The sequence below is a fragment of the Vidua chalybeata genome, chromosome Z (genome assembly GCF_026979565.1).
Source record: "Vidua chalybeata isolate OUT-0048 chromosome Z, bVidCha1 merged haplotype, whole genome shotgun sequence".
Taxonomy (NCBI): Eukaryota; Metazoa; Chordata; class Aves; order Passeriformes; family Viduidae; genus Vidua; species Vidua chalybeata.
Window position 1 is genome coordinate 9,699,241 of NC_071570.1, and position 13,276 is coordinate 9,712,516.

The window sequence follows — 13,276 nt, forward strand, 5'->3', positions numbered from 1 at the left end:
GCTTCATGAACACTGACTTACATATAATTTTCATGGGCATCCCTGCCCAAGGTGGGGATTTGGAATTAGGTGAACTTACAGGCTCTTCCAGTCCAAGACATTTTATGATTCTATCATTTTCAGTTACATAGAAAATCATCTTGGGCAAGGAAAAGAGAAATCATATATAATGTTTTGAGTAAAATAAATCCTTATACTATTGTGGTGAGTTAACCTTGCATGACTGTCAGAAGCCCACCCAGTTGCTCTCTCAGTCCCCCTCCTCAACAGAGCTGTGTGAGAAAAATATTGAAAAAGTTCATCAGTCAAGATGAAAACACAAACAGTGTTTACTAAGTGCCATTGAAGGTAGGACAGACTTAACCAAGGGAAAATATTTTTTTTTGCTAATTAAAAATAGGAGTAGGATGGTAACAAAGAAAGGCCAAACCAAAAATATCTTCCTCCTTCCTCTTTTTCCCTAGCTCAACTTCACTCCTGAATTTTCTACCTGCTCCTCCTGCTCAGCTGATGCAAGGAACTGGAAAATAGGGGTTGTGATCTGTTCATAATACTCCATCTCTGCTGCTCCTTCATGTAATCACAAAACTGTTAGAGTTGGAAGAGACCTCTGGAGATCATCCAGTCCAAAGCCCCTGCCAAGGCCAGTCAGCTAGAGCAGGTGAGGCAGGAATGCATCCATGTGGGTTCAGAATGTCTCCAGAGAGGGAGACTCCATGATGTTCCTGGGCAGCCTGTGCCAATGCTCTGCCATCCTCAACATAAAGTTAGTCCTCTTGTTGAAGTGGAGCTTCTTGTGTTTTAGTTGATGGCCATTGCTCCTCATTCCTCCTCACGCTTTTTCACTTTTCCCTGCCTCTCCAGTGTAAGTCCATTCCATGGGCTGCAGTCCTTCAGGAACAGATTGCACCAGTATTGGGTCCTTATTGGGCTGCAGTTACTGCCAGAAAAACTGCCCCAGTCTGGGCTCCTTTCCACAGTGCCATGTGTACTGCCTGGAGTCAGCTTCAGGATGGACTTTCCACAGACCACAGCTTCCTTCAGGGCATTCCCATCTGCTGCGGTACCAGGTCTCGAGTGACTACAGTGTGGATATCTGTTCTTCAGTGGTACTCCATGGGCTGTGGGGGCACAGCTGCCTCACCATGGACTGGACCACAGGCTTGTCAGAAACTGAAATATTATAGTTTATGACTTAAACATCTTCATGAAGGACTTTTGCCTGTTATAGCATAATATGGATATTCTCAGTTCAGTCAGAGAGAAAGAGAGAGGTTTTTCTAACCAGGTGAGAGCCTGGGAAACAGTTGGGAAAGAATGTAAATAATTCTCTAATCTCTCTTGCTGTTCACATTGTTTATAGATATGTTCTGCCACCGTGTGTCATTCACTGTGCACCAATGGTGTGAAATATTTTTACTTTAAGACCAATGAAATTAGTCTGCACGATGTTCTCTATATATAGAGCGGTGCATTTGAAATAAATCAGAGTTCATTCTCTTTGCCTTCTAACTTGGAGTCATTCTGTTCCCATCCTGCTCAACAGCAACAGCATAACTGTATTACAAAAGTTGCAGAGAATACCACCACACCCTGAGTGGGGCCCTGACTGAGGCCCTACACCACTCACTGATGAAGACAAGTAAAGTAACAACTCAGGGCTGGGGGAGAAGAATAAATTCACAGAGCACAAGCTCAACACCTTGGGAGCGAGGCCGCAGCCCCGGGGCTTCCAGCTGCCGGGCCTGCACAGGCCTCACACACAGGTGGGGGCAGAGGCTCTGGGGTGTGGGGAAAAGGCCTCTGGTGAGAGGCAGTGACCGCCCATCCTGCGCTGTGCACAGGGCTCAGCTGAGCGGGCCCTTGGCCCGGAGGAGCTGAAACACACGGAGACACAGGGGGGCCATGGCCTGCCACAGGATCCCCCAAGGGGCCCTGACCCCGCAGCAGGGCACGGCGGCACAGCGCAACAGACCCGCAGTGCTGCGAGGGACAGCGTCAAACTGGGTCCCTGCAAGGGAGGCACCTGGGCGTTCCCACCTGCCCGAAGGTATCTTCATCCACGGGATGCGATACATTTCCGTGTGGTGTGGTGGCACAGTGTGGCATTTATCTGCTATGACCTCAGGCAGCTGGGAAGCCCAGCTAGTGCTGCCTTTTGTGAGACCACAGCTGCCACGTGAACAGGTGCTCCAGGGCTGTGGTGTTTGCCTCCCTGCTAGTGCTGAGCGCTCTGGCATGGGTACGCAGCTTTGGTACCTTCAAGCTGAGAGGAAGCAAAGGGATGAGAGAGGCACACTGCAGCTTTTGTTCTTCTCTCCAGTTTCGGGCAGCTGGGAAGCCCAGCTAGCGCTGCCCTTTGTGAGACCATGGCTGCTGCGTGCCCAGGCGCTCTAGAGCCGAGCGCTCCGGCGTGGGTAATGCAGCTTTCGCAGCCGTACGCTGAGAGGAAGCAAAGGGACGAGAGAAGGCACACCTTGCCTGCGTGGCTGAGAATGTTTATTTCCTGCGTGGCCGCTGCGGTGGCTGGAGTGGCTGTTCCCAGGTAGCACGCAAGGACAAAATGGTGATTGAACAATGAAGGCATCAGGTTAAATAGTGGGTGGAAATCCCCCTCGCCTAACGGGGAGAGACAACAGGGGAGTGACGCGGATTACAGCAACCTACGGGAACATAACAGAGGTGGGTACAGGGTTCCAGGACAAATAGGAATACAAGGTTGGGGTGACTGACACAGAACTTTCAGGAATAAACAGGGGGTGGCTATAAGATGGACATGTAAAAACTCCTATGGTAAGTGACTTGGAGCAGACCATTGTGAGGGAAAAATGGGGGTACAGAGAACCGACTAACTGACATTTATTAAAACCCCTAACTGAACCAACCCCGCATGCAACATCTCCCTGTTTTTTATTATATAAAAAAGACAGCTGTTTAAACTTCGTGTTGCTTGTGCAGTCACCTCCTCACTCAGTCTTCTGCTGTGACTGCAATGACTGCCTTTGCAGATGGAGAGGGCTTGAAGATGGTGCTGAAATTGCTTCTTCTCTGAGTGTTTGGGGATAAGGAAACTAGGAAAACAACTTTTTTGCTAACAAATGGATTGGGAACACAAACGGACTGAGGTAGCTGAGAGGATTTTTTCTTTGGCTTTGGGAAAATTTTTAAAAGAGATGTAGACTCCCCCTCTTCCTTGCAGCGCCTGCGGTTGGATGCAACTCCCTGGTTAGTGGGATCATTTGTTGCACCCCCAGGCACCTTATCATCCCGACTCACTAGTTGTCCTGGGGTGTATGGTTTAACATGTCTCCTGGGGATCCACTTGACTCCTGAAGGCGTGGATACGCAGGCATATCCCTGTCCCCAAGTCAAAAGTGGGAATGGACCCTGGATTTCTTTAGAATCCGGATCCCTCACTAGCACTGGTGGTCACCCTTCTGGCCGAAGCTCTTGATTCTGCTTGAAATGCCTCAGGGCTGGCGGTTCTGGCCTGTCAAAAGAACACTTTAGGAAATGGATGGTAAACAATGCCTTGCAGAGCCTCTCGTGTGGTGACAGCACTCGCACATCTCCCCGCTGCTTCTGGAGGACCTGTTTTAACGTCTGATGAGTCCTTTCTATTATGGCCTGACTGGTGGGGGAGTGAGGAATCCTGGTCTTATGTTGGACCCCCCATTCCTGCAGGAAGTTACTGAACACTCTGGAAGTATAGGCTGGACCACTGTCAGTTTTAATTGTGGCTGGGACCCCCAAGGTTGCAAACCTATGTATGAGGAGTTTTCTCATGTCTGCAGCCCTCTCACCTATGTGGGCTGAGGCAAAAACTGCCCCCGAGAAGGTATCCATGGATATATGGAGATTTCTGAGTTTCCCAAATTCGGGGACCTTTGTGACATCCATTTGCCATACCTCACAACTGCGGAGGCCTCTGGGATTCACACCTGCTCCCAGTGTTGATAAAGCCGTCTCCTGACAGCTGGGGCATGAGGCCGCAATTTCCCTGGCTTGGTCACGCTGCAGATGGAACTGGTGTACCAGACCCAGGGCATTTTGATAGAACTGCTGATGGCTGAGCTTGGCCTGCTCGACTGTGTTTGGCTGGCCTCCCAGCTGTACTGGAGCTGCCAAGGTGTCTGCTCTGCGGTTCCCCTCAGCAATGAAGCCTGGGAGATTGGTGTGTGATCTCATGTGCATCACGTAAAAGGGAAGCTCGCAGTGGGAAATTACGTGTATTAGCTTTGCGAGCAAGCCAAAGATGACCTGGTTTGAGACCTCCTTTAAGACAGCATGTTCAGCTCTTGGCACTGCTCCTGCGACATATGCTGAGTCTGTTACCAGATTAAAAGGTTGGCTAAATCTCTCAAAAGCCCTCACCACGGCATCTGACTCAGCCACTTGTGAAGAACCTTCCACTATTTTAACATCTGTTTCCCACAGCTGAGTCTCTGGGTCCTTCCAAGTCACACAGGAAGTGTGGGACTTCCCTGTGTCGGTAAACACTGTCTGGGCTCTGAGTGGTCTTTTATTCTGTACTTCTTTTTGGTAACAATTTGAACTCGGTGTTGAACAAATGATGACCAGGATGTCCAATCTGAATTTGGCCTGAGTAGCTATCTAGAGCGAACTGCAAATTTTCATTTTGTCTTAAAAGGTGCTCAAAAGTCTCTTTGGTCATCTTCCTTGTAGATGTTTTGATGGGAAGGTGGATACATGTGAAATCACAGCCTGCTAACACTTGCAGATGAGCCCAGACCCGCATGATGAGCTGCACCATCAGCTCCTGAGGCCTGGTGATACTTTTGGACTGTCTGTGGCCAAGGAACACCCACTCTGTTATTAAGAGAGGATCCCATTGACCCTTGTCCCACTGAAATATCATTCCGTATAGATGGGGTAACTCACCTAGAACAATGAAGCGGAAGGGGGGATAACAAGTCAAAAAGGGGGGATAGATCCCTCATGGTGAGCCCCAGCCAAGGCCTGATCCAATTTAAGGATCCACACAGGCGCTGGAGGTCATTTAGTGTCTTTGGGTTGTTATCTATTTGAATCTGTTGAGGCCTAACTGTCCTGTTGTTGATTTCAAGGCCCAGATACTTCCAGGGTGGCAGTAACTGTACCTTTTCCTTTTGTAGCTCAAATCCTGCCACCAACAAAGCCTTAATAGTGTCCTCTAATGCTTCTTGTAGGACTTCACTGTCAGGGGCACAGATCAACACATCATCCATGTAGTGATAGAAAATACAGGATGCCCACTTGGCACGCATCAGGGACAGAACCCTGGCGACATACCACTGGCATATAGTGGGAGAACATTTGAGACCCTGTGGTAATACCGTCCAGTGTTTCACTGGGGCTTCTCTGTTGATGGAGGGCACAGAGAAGTCAAAGTGAGGAGCGTTGTCCGGATGGAGAGGAATTTGGAAAAAACAGTCCTTGATATCAATCACAGACAGACTGTAATTTTGGGGTAGCATAGATGGAGATGGCATACCCGGTTGGAGGGAGCCTATGTCCTCAATAACATCATTGATTTTTCTCAAGTTGTGGAGGAGTCGCCACCTGTCCTTTCCAGGTTTTTTAATTACAAACACCGGAGAGTTCCAGGGGCTATTTGTCTCTACAATGTGGCCTTTTGCCAATTCCTCCTCTACAAGCTTTGTGAGCGCCTGCAGTTTCTGCTTACTCAGTGGCCACTGCTCCACCCAGATTGGCCTATCTGTAAGCCATGTCAGTTTCTGTGTGGGGCGCTCCTCAGTGGCCGCACCTAAAAATTCCAGGGGGCCAGAAATTCCAATTTGGCTTCCCACTGGGACATGGCGTCTCTCCCCCACAAGGTAATTTTGCTGTCGATCACGAACGGACGTACTGAGGCTATCAGCCCATTCAGACCTTTAATTTGGATGAAGTTTTTGGATTGTCTTGCAGCCTGAGGCCCACCTAGTCCTAAGACTGGTGTGGCCACGCTTTGCAACCCCCATTGTGACAGCCACTTGTATGGTGGGATGACCATCACGTCTGCTCCTGTATCCATCATCCCCTGAAGATGTATTGAATGCCCCTTGCACTTAAGTTCGCACCATACAAGGGGTTTTTCCTCCCCCAGCTTCCCAGCATAAAAGACTGAGAGTTCCAGATCATTACACAGAGCATGAGGAATAGGAATTGCCTGTGCAATAACCTGGCCCTTCGGTAGGAAGAGGCGGGGGTGGACACAGTGTGCCGCGAAATAGAAGAGCCTCGGGTTAAGGGTGGAAATGACCGGAGGAACCTCTATCTCCAGTGGTGTGTGTTCGTGTTTTGTGTCCCCAAAACGAGGTACCTGCAGTTCAAGAGGTCTTCTTTCCATCTGGTTTCACAGTGGCAGATGTGCAACAGAAGCTCTGCATCTGCTATGAAGAACTGCCAGTCCTGAGAACAGAAATGGACAGGGTTAGTGAGTCAGAGCCGATAAGGCTCCCTTTTGTCTGTCATCGAGAGACAGGCGCTCACTGATGGAACTATATGGTGAATCGCAGCTCCTCTTGTGGCACTGCGACTTGCCTCATTTTTGTCTGCATGCGAGGCAAGTCCGTGCTCCCCCTTTAGTTTTTTGGAAAGGTGGGGTTCCCCTCCCCCCACCCCACTCCTGCTGCCCCTGGTGGTGCACTCCCTAAAAATGGACATTGAGCAAGAAAATGTCCCCCGATGGCAGTGGAAGCACTGGCGCTTGGATGGAAACTGCTTTGGAGCAGAGTGTTTTGGAGGCACAGCAGCTGAGGCGACCACTTTCTCTTGAGGCTTTTTCAGGATCTCTTCTATCTCAAGCTGTGTTTTGGCGTTCATGGGTACTACTTCTAGGACAAACTTGTCCTGGAGTTCTGATCCCTCTACATGCCTCTCAACTGCCCCTTGGACCCGATCCACAAAATCTGAGAAAGGCTCAGTAACAGATAAAAACGGCTGCCCGATTTCGCAGCCCTGTTCCTGCCCCCCCTCCCCCCGCCCCTGGATCCCCAGGGACTGGGAGAACGCGGAGGCGGGGTGCAGGGAACCAGACGGGAGCTATTCCTGAGACAGCGGGGCGGAGACGACAGAGCTCTCCCTAGAGGGAGAATATGCAAAGGGAGGAACAAGGAGGAACAGGGGGAGGGGGAGCAACCCAATCTCTCTAGGGGGTGGCACCCACGCCCACAGGGAAGCAGGAGGGGTTTGGGTCAATGGCGGGAACAAAGGGAACAATGGGGACAAAGGGATTGTGGGAAGAAGAAGCACATGCAGGCACCTGCCATCCATTTTGTGAAGACAAAGGCGCTGCAGTTTCCCGCCATGTGGTCGGCGGGACTTCCTCAGGGGAACAAAGAAAAGGTTTTAGGGAGACAGAACTGCGCGGGGTCGCACTAAAACTGGGATTTTCAACTGGGAAAAAGGGATTAGAATGAGGGTTTGGGGTCAGGTCCTCAGTGGCATGGCCAATGCCGCTAAGGCGGGGATGCTGGGGGGGCTTGGGGGAGCCAGGAACATGGTCCATGTTTTGGGAGCTGTCCTGCGCCTCTGACTGGCAGTGTACTCCCCACTTCCCACCCGGTTTAGGGGAAGGAGGGGAAGGAAAGGAGGGTAGGAGAAGGGGTTCAGGGCTAACTGGGGTTTTGTTCGGCGGCTTTTCCCCCCTCTCCAGTTCACGTCTCGCGCCCTTTCCATTCTTATAACTTCCCAAATTAGCAAATGCATCTTAGTAAAGCTATTTTTGATGGAGGAATCCCTGTGTTCGATTCTCTCCACTAATTTTATGCCCACACGTTCCCAAAATTCCTTTTTTCTAACATCTTCCACAGAGACACTGGGGAAAGCATGGGACAACCACCGAACAAAATTTTTAACAGAACTTTTGGAAAAACCACCACCCTTTACCTTTAGAAGTTGTTTAATTTGGATATAAAATTCCCTCTGGTGGGAGGTTAGCATGGCCCCAATGCTTCCTGCCCACGTGATCACACCCTCAGCTGCAGGAAAAGTGGAAAAAAAAATAAAAAAAGGCAAAGTCTGCCAGCAGCTGCCCCTTGTGCCATGCATCACGTATCCCTGCCCTTGGGATTGTGGCTAACCCACCCCAGTGAAGGTGGTTTTCAGCCGGGTCCATTCCTGCCACTGAATACTCACCAAACCGGCATCTTCAGAAACAAAAACTGCAGCCGAGGTCCTCGCTCTCAGAAGCAGCTCCCCTTCGTTGCTCTTGACTGTGGGAAGTTCCACTTCCCTCCCTCGCAGGGACAGCAGGACAGAATTCTGCATGCTCTCCTTCGAGGGTGATGCAGTTTTCACTGACTTAATTCGTGGAGCCATGCTTCAGTTTTCAGTCTGGCGTTAAGTGCTCTCCCGCACGGAGATGGCGCTCGGCTCAGGGCTCAGTGGCAGTGCAGCTCCCGCGTGGCTCCGGAGCGCCCAGCGGTGAGCTTCACCTGTGTCGGATATATTGCTGGTCACCCCATGGCGGGTGCCAATTGCGGCTTTTGTTCTTCTTGTCCCAGTCTCGGGCAGCTGGGGCGCCCGGCTAGGCACTGCCTTTTGGTGAGACCGGAGCTGCCGTGTGCCCGGGCACTCTAGGGCTGAGTGCTCTGGCGTGGGTAATGCAGCTTTCGCAGCCGTACGCTGAGAGGAAGCAAAGGGATGAGAGAAGGCACACCTTGCCTGCATGGCTGAGAATGTTTATTTCCTGTGTGGCCGCTGCAGTGGCTGGAGCGGCTGTTCCCAGGTGCGCACATGGACAAAATGGAAATTGAACAAAGGAACCATTGGGTTAAATGGGGGGTGGGCAGACAGGGGTGGAAATCCCCCTCGCCCAATGGGGACAGACAACAGGGGAGTGACGCGGATCACGGCAACCTATGGGAACACAACAGAGGTGGGTGCAGTGTTCTGGGACAAATGGGATTGCAAAGGTGGGGTGATTGATACAGAACTTTCAAGAAAAATCAGGGAGTGGCTACAAGATTGACGTGTAAGAGCTCCTGTGGTAAACAACTTGGAGCAAACCATTGTGAGGGAAAATAGGGGTACAGAGAACCAACCTAACTAACATTAATAAAATCCTAACTGAACCAACCCAACATACAATAGCACAGAAGCCGCAGGGGACTCTCACCACCAAGAAGTCCAGATGGAGGGGAGCAACAAGATGTCTCTTTTCTAGTAGGGTGATATGCGTCCACCTAACCCCTGTCACTCTCTCCCTGTCGCCCCACATATGCTCCCCTCCCCTCCCCTTAACTATTAAATAATTTTTTTTACACCAACATCTAACCTCATTTGGTTTTAATCACGTTTTTGGGTGTATTTCCAATTTTCAAAGTTCTTTCCACTTTATACACAGAGACTTAATTTTCTTTGCTCTTCTGGATTTAAACCGATTGCAACAGGGCTCCAGGAGAACTTCTGCTCCAATGACTGGAGCACCTTCTTCCCCTTCTTTTGCCCTGACCTTGGTGTCAGCAGGGCTGTTGCTCTCACATAATCTCACTTTTCTCTCACAGCTGTCTTGCAGTATTTTGTACCCTTTCTCTAATATGCTTTTCAGAGGCAGCACTAATAGCTTGGTTAATGTGATCCGCAGTGTCCTGCAGTGGGACTGTTCAGGCTGGCTGTGTCCTACACAAGGGCAGCACCAGCTGTTTTCTCACAAAGGCCACCCCTACAAGTTCTCTACTGCCCACACTTGATATGTACACCCAATACTCCTATATTACACTCTTGCATCCCAGTAAATTCAACCCAAAACTTCTATAGTTGAAACAATTCAGAAGATTGAACACAATCATCTTAATATTCAAGAAATTGTTAAGGCTGATAACTCTGAAAAATTCTGGGGATCACAGGAACAGATCACAGCAAACAGGACATGGTGAAGATGCAGAAAGTTGGGTCCAGGATGCAAGGACCTCAATGCTGTTTATGTCATCTGCCACTAGAAGGCTAGATTTGTTGTCTAAATAAACAGAAAGTATTAAAGCTTCAAAGCAGATATCTTCCATGTTCACAGTAAAACCACATTTAATCCTGCACCTCCAAGTGGTTCTGACAGAAATTCGTCCTGTGAGATGGCTCTGGATCTTGAATAGAAGTAACAGACTTAGAGTCAGATAGGACTTCCCCAGTACCAGATCATCAAGACAGAACCTTCCTTATGTTGTTAATCCCATTGCAAAGAGAGCACTAGAGCATGGGTCAGGACCAACCTTAAGCTGGTCCAGTCAAGAAAGGATTATTGCTTCAGAACTAAGTATTTAGACCCTTACAGCTCTAGTCCAAAGGTCAGTAAAAAGCAGGTTAATTTGCTGCCGTACCTTGCAGGAGCCTCCTACTCCAGTGCCATCCCAAAGGCAGTTCAGGATTTCTGTCAGTTGGACAGGCCATTTTTCACTCCATAGCACGATTTTCTCTGGTGCTTACTCTGCACCTTTACTCTGCCGCTCAAGAGTATTGACTAATCCCAGTAAAAAAACAAAAACAAACATTGAAATTGCATTCATTATTTCCAAAATGTTTTTAGTGATATAATCAGGTAGTTTACACAAAAGCAGATGTCTGAAGAACTCAAATTTCTGCCTCTGGCAGCACAGTGCATACTTCATTTTTTAATTAATTGACTCAAAAGGATACAGTTATCAGCAACTCTTATCTTTGCAATCCTGAACCTATATTGAGTGTAAAAAAATGTTTATACTCCACAGAAGAGCATCTCAAAACAAAGCATGAAATGCATCACAGGCTTTTTGCAGTAAGGATTTTAGCACTCTTCAGATATTTTCTTCCTTCTACACACAAGTGGAAAATTTGAAGCAATTCAGATCTCTGTTTCATGTTTTTGTATTATCTGGAGGAGTACGATTAGAGAGTATAAATTAGTAGTAATTTTAGGTAGCTGTAGTTTTGTTATCTGCTAGTGGTATTTGTTGAACAAAAAATTCAGAATTTGGAGAAATATAGTGTTACTTTGGGCCATTTACCTGCATAATTTGATTATATTTTAAATATGTCAATGGACATCTAAGTTAGACATCTGCCTCTGTAAGCTAAAAATATTGAGGAGATAGTGAACACTGTTGTAAAATCAAATAAATTAGTGACTGCTTTTATCCCGTGGTAAAGGTCTTTATGAAGATAATTTAATCAGTCATTCCCCAGTCCATTTCAAAGCTGAATATATCATGTGTAGCTAGTTAGTGCCACAGGACTAAAATTAATCAGCCCAAAACTAAGATGAGTGCTGCCCTAACCACTGAGCAATCTTCCCTAGAAGGGAAAAATAAGACCAATCTCTCCTCAGTGGCTGTTTACAAGGATTCACTTTGATCAACAAGAATGTGTGTTTAAAGTAGTCTAAAGTTGGGTTTTTGTTTTTAATTTAAAAAAATTGCCTCTCATCTGTTGGATCTGTGTGGAACATCCTTAGGAAGTAACAAGATTATCCAAATCAAAGTAAATGTGAAGATGTCCATGTTCATTACTAAAGTCAGCTTTGAACAGATCAGTCCATAGACCTGAGAAACAATGGCATCAAAATACTAAAAAAAGAACCTGTAGAAATAATAAAATGGGCCTGTTTATATTCAATATCCATTGAATATAAACAAATTTAAGAATTAACTGCAGGGGGGTGGGTGGAACCAGTGTCAAAACATAGAGGTATTTAAACTGTGAGGTTGCAAAACCATTCACCCAAGTTGCATACAAATGAAGTTAAGCAAATCATAACTGATTTCAGAAGAAAAATGTACAGAGATCTGTAATGAACACCTATGTAGAATAGGGAAGTGTTGACACCACCTCACTTACACTGCTGAGATCTTAGCTGCTTCCTGTTATATATACACAGGTGTACATTGTGCATATGCAGCTCTGCACCCTGTTTGAAATCAAGAAACTCACAAGGCAGTGGGAAGAACAGAGCTTAAGAAAAATGCTAAGTAGCTTGATAACTTCCCCAGGCTGTAAACCCTGAAATGAATTAAACTGATAAAATACTGATACTGGTAAAGAGGTTAAGTAACGTAACATGGTATGGCAGGAACTTACTGAAAGAAAAACGAGTCAGATTGAAAATAATGCTTTAAAGTTTGTAAAACAGTAAAAATCTTTTATTACATAGTGCTTGAGGATGAAAGAACATACCTATAATTTCCTTGACCTATTTTTACTTCTCCTTTTGTACCCTAATGATCTTAAATTGCAGCAGCCCAACCTCCTCCAAAATATCCTTACTGAACTTTATCTTTTCCAAAAAGCAGTAGAGTCCACTGAAGTCATCAATGGCTCCACTGCTTACAGCATGAATATAAAAAAAATTGTGTCAAAATAAGTAACTCACTGAGCAAAGAGCAGCTTTGTTTTCTTTCCCTGAAAATATAACCTGTTCGTATTGACAAGGAGGAACCTGACAGATGTGAAAATACAGAACAGTAGCATTAAAACAATAGCTCTGAGTAGGACCCCTTTGACCCTCTTAAATCTGAGGGACATTACTATCTACACAGCACTGACATTTAAGATACTTGTAAGTAACCAACTCTCAGCAGCGAGTTCACTACTGCAGTAATAGACAACAAAAATATCTTTGCTTTTATAAGCATTCTCTTTTTCTCTATACAGGGGAAGATGTCACCAAACTGAGGGTGGTTTATTAGTGGTAATACAGAACAGGTTCAGGCATTAGTCACAACGTGTTAGTGTCTCTATTTTTAACTACAATTTAACAGACTGGTCACAGAGATAAACACCTACTTTTTGCAGGTGGCACTCCTGCTACAGCAAAGGCTTAGATTTTCCTTAATCACAGACGTATACAATATAAATCTTCACTGGGAGCAGTGTCAGGGGCAACAGGATACAACAAACTGCATGATGAACTAAGGGAAAAGGCTTGAGTACGCATGCTGGCAGACTCCATATTCTTCAGTATATGACAAAATAAGCTTGGTGCCAAAAACATGTTTTAGAATCACAGAATCATTTAGGTTGGAAGAGATCCTTCAGATTATTGAGTCCAACTGTTAACCTAACACTAGAAAGTCCACCACTATACCACATCCTTTAAGTGCCATGCACTCTTTATTATCAGAAAAGAGGTAGTAATAAAAAAAATCTGTTCAACATGGAAAGCCTGCCTTAGTAATTTAACCACATAAAGTCTTCAAAACAACTTAGAAGACTTTAGAAAATCCACATGGTGATGTTATCTTCTTTCCTCATCACCCCCAATTTGCATCAACTTTGTTTTTTATCACCAGTCAAACACACTTCA

General features: G+C 46.7%; 1 long non-coding RNA gene across 1 annotated transcript; it reads right to left on the reverse strand.

The window, feature by feature from the left end:
- Window positions 1-305: 305 nt before the first annotated feature.
- On the reverse strand, window positions 306-2,099 carry LOC128781991 (uncharacterized). Its single transcript, XR_008428605.1, has 2 exons — window positions 2,041-2,099; window positions 306-1,173 (listed from the first exon to the last, which is right to left on the reverse strand). It is a non-coding gene; the product is annotated as an uncharacterized LOC128781991 (long non-coding RNA).
- Between the last annotated feature and the right edge of the window lie 11,177 nt (window positions 2,100-13,276).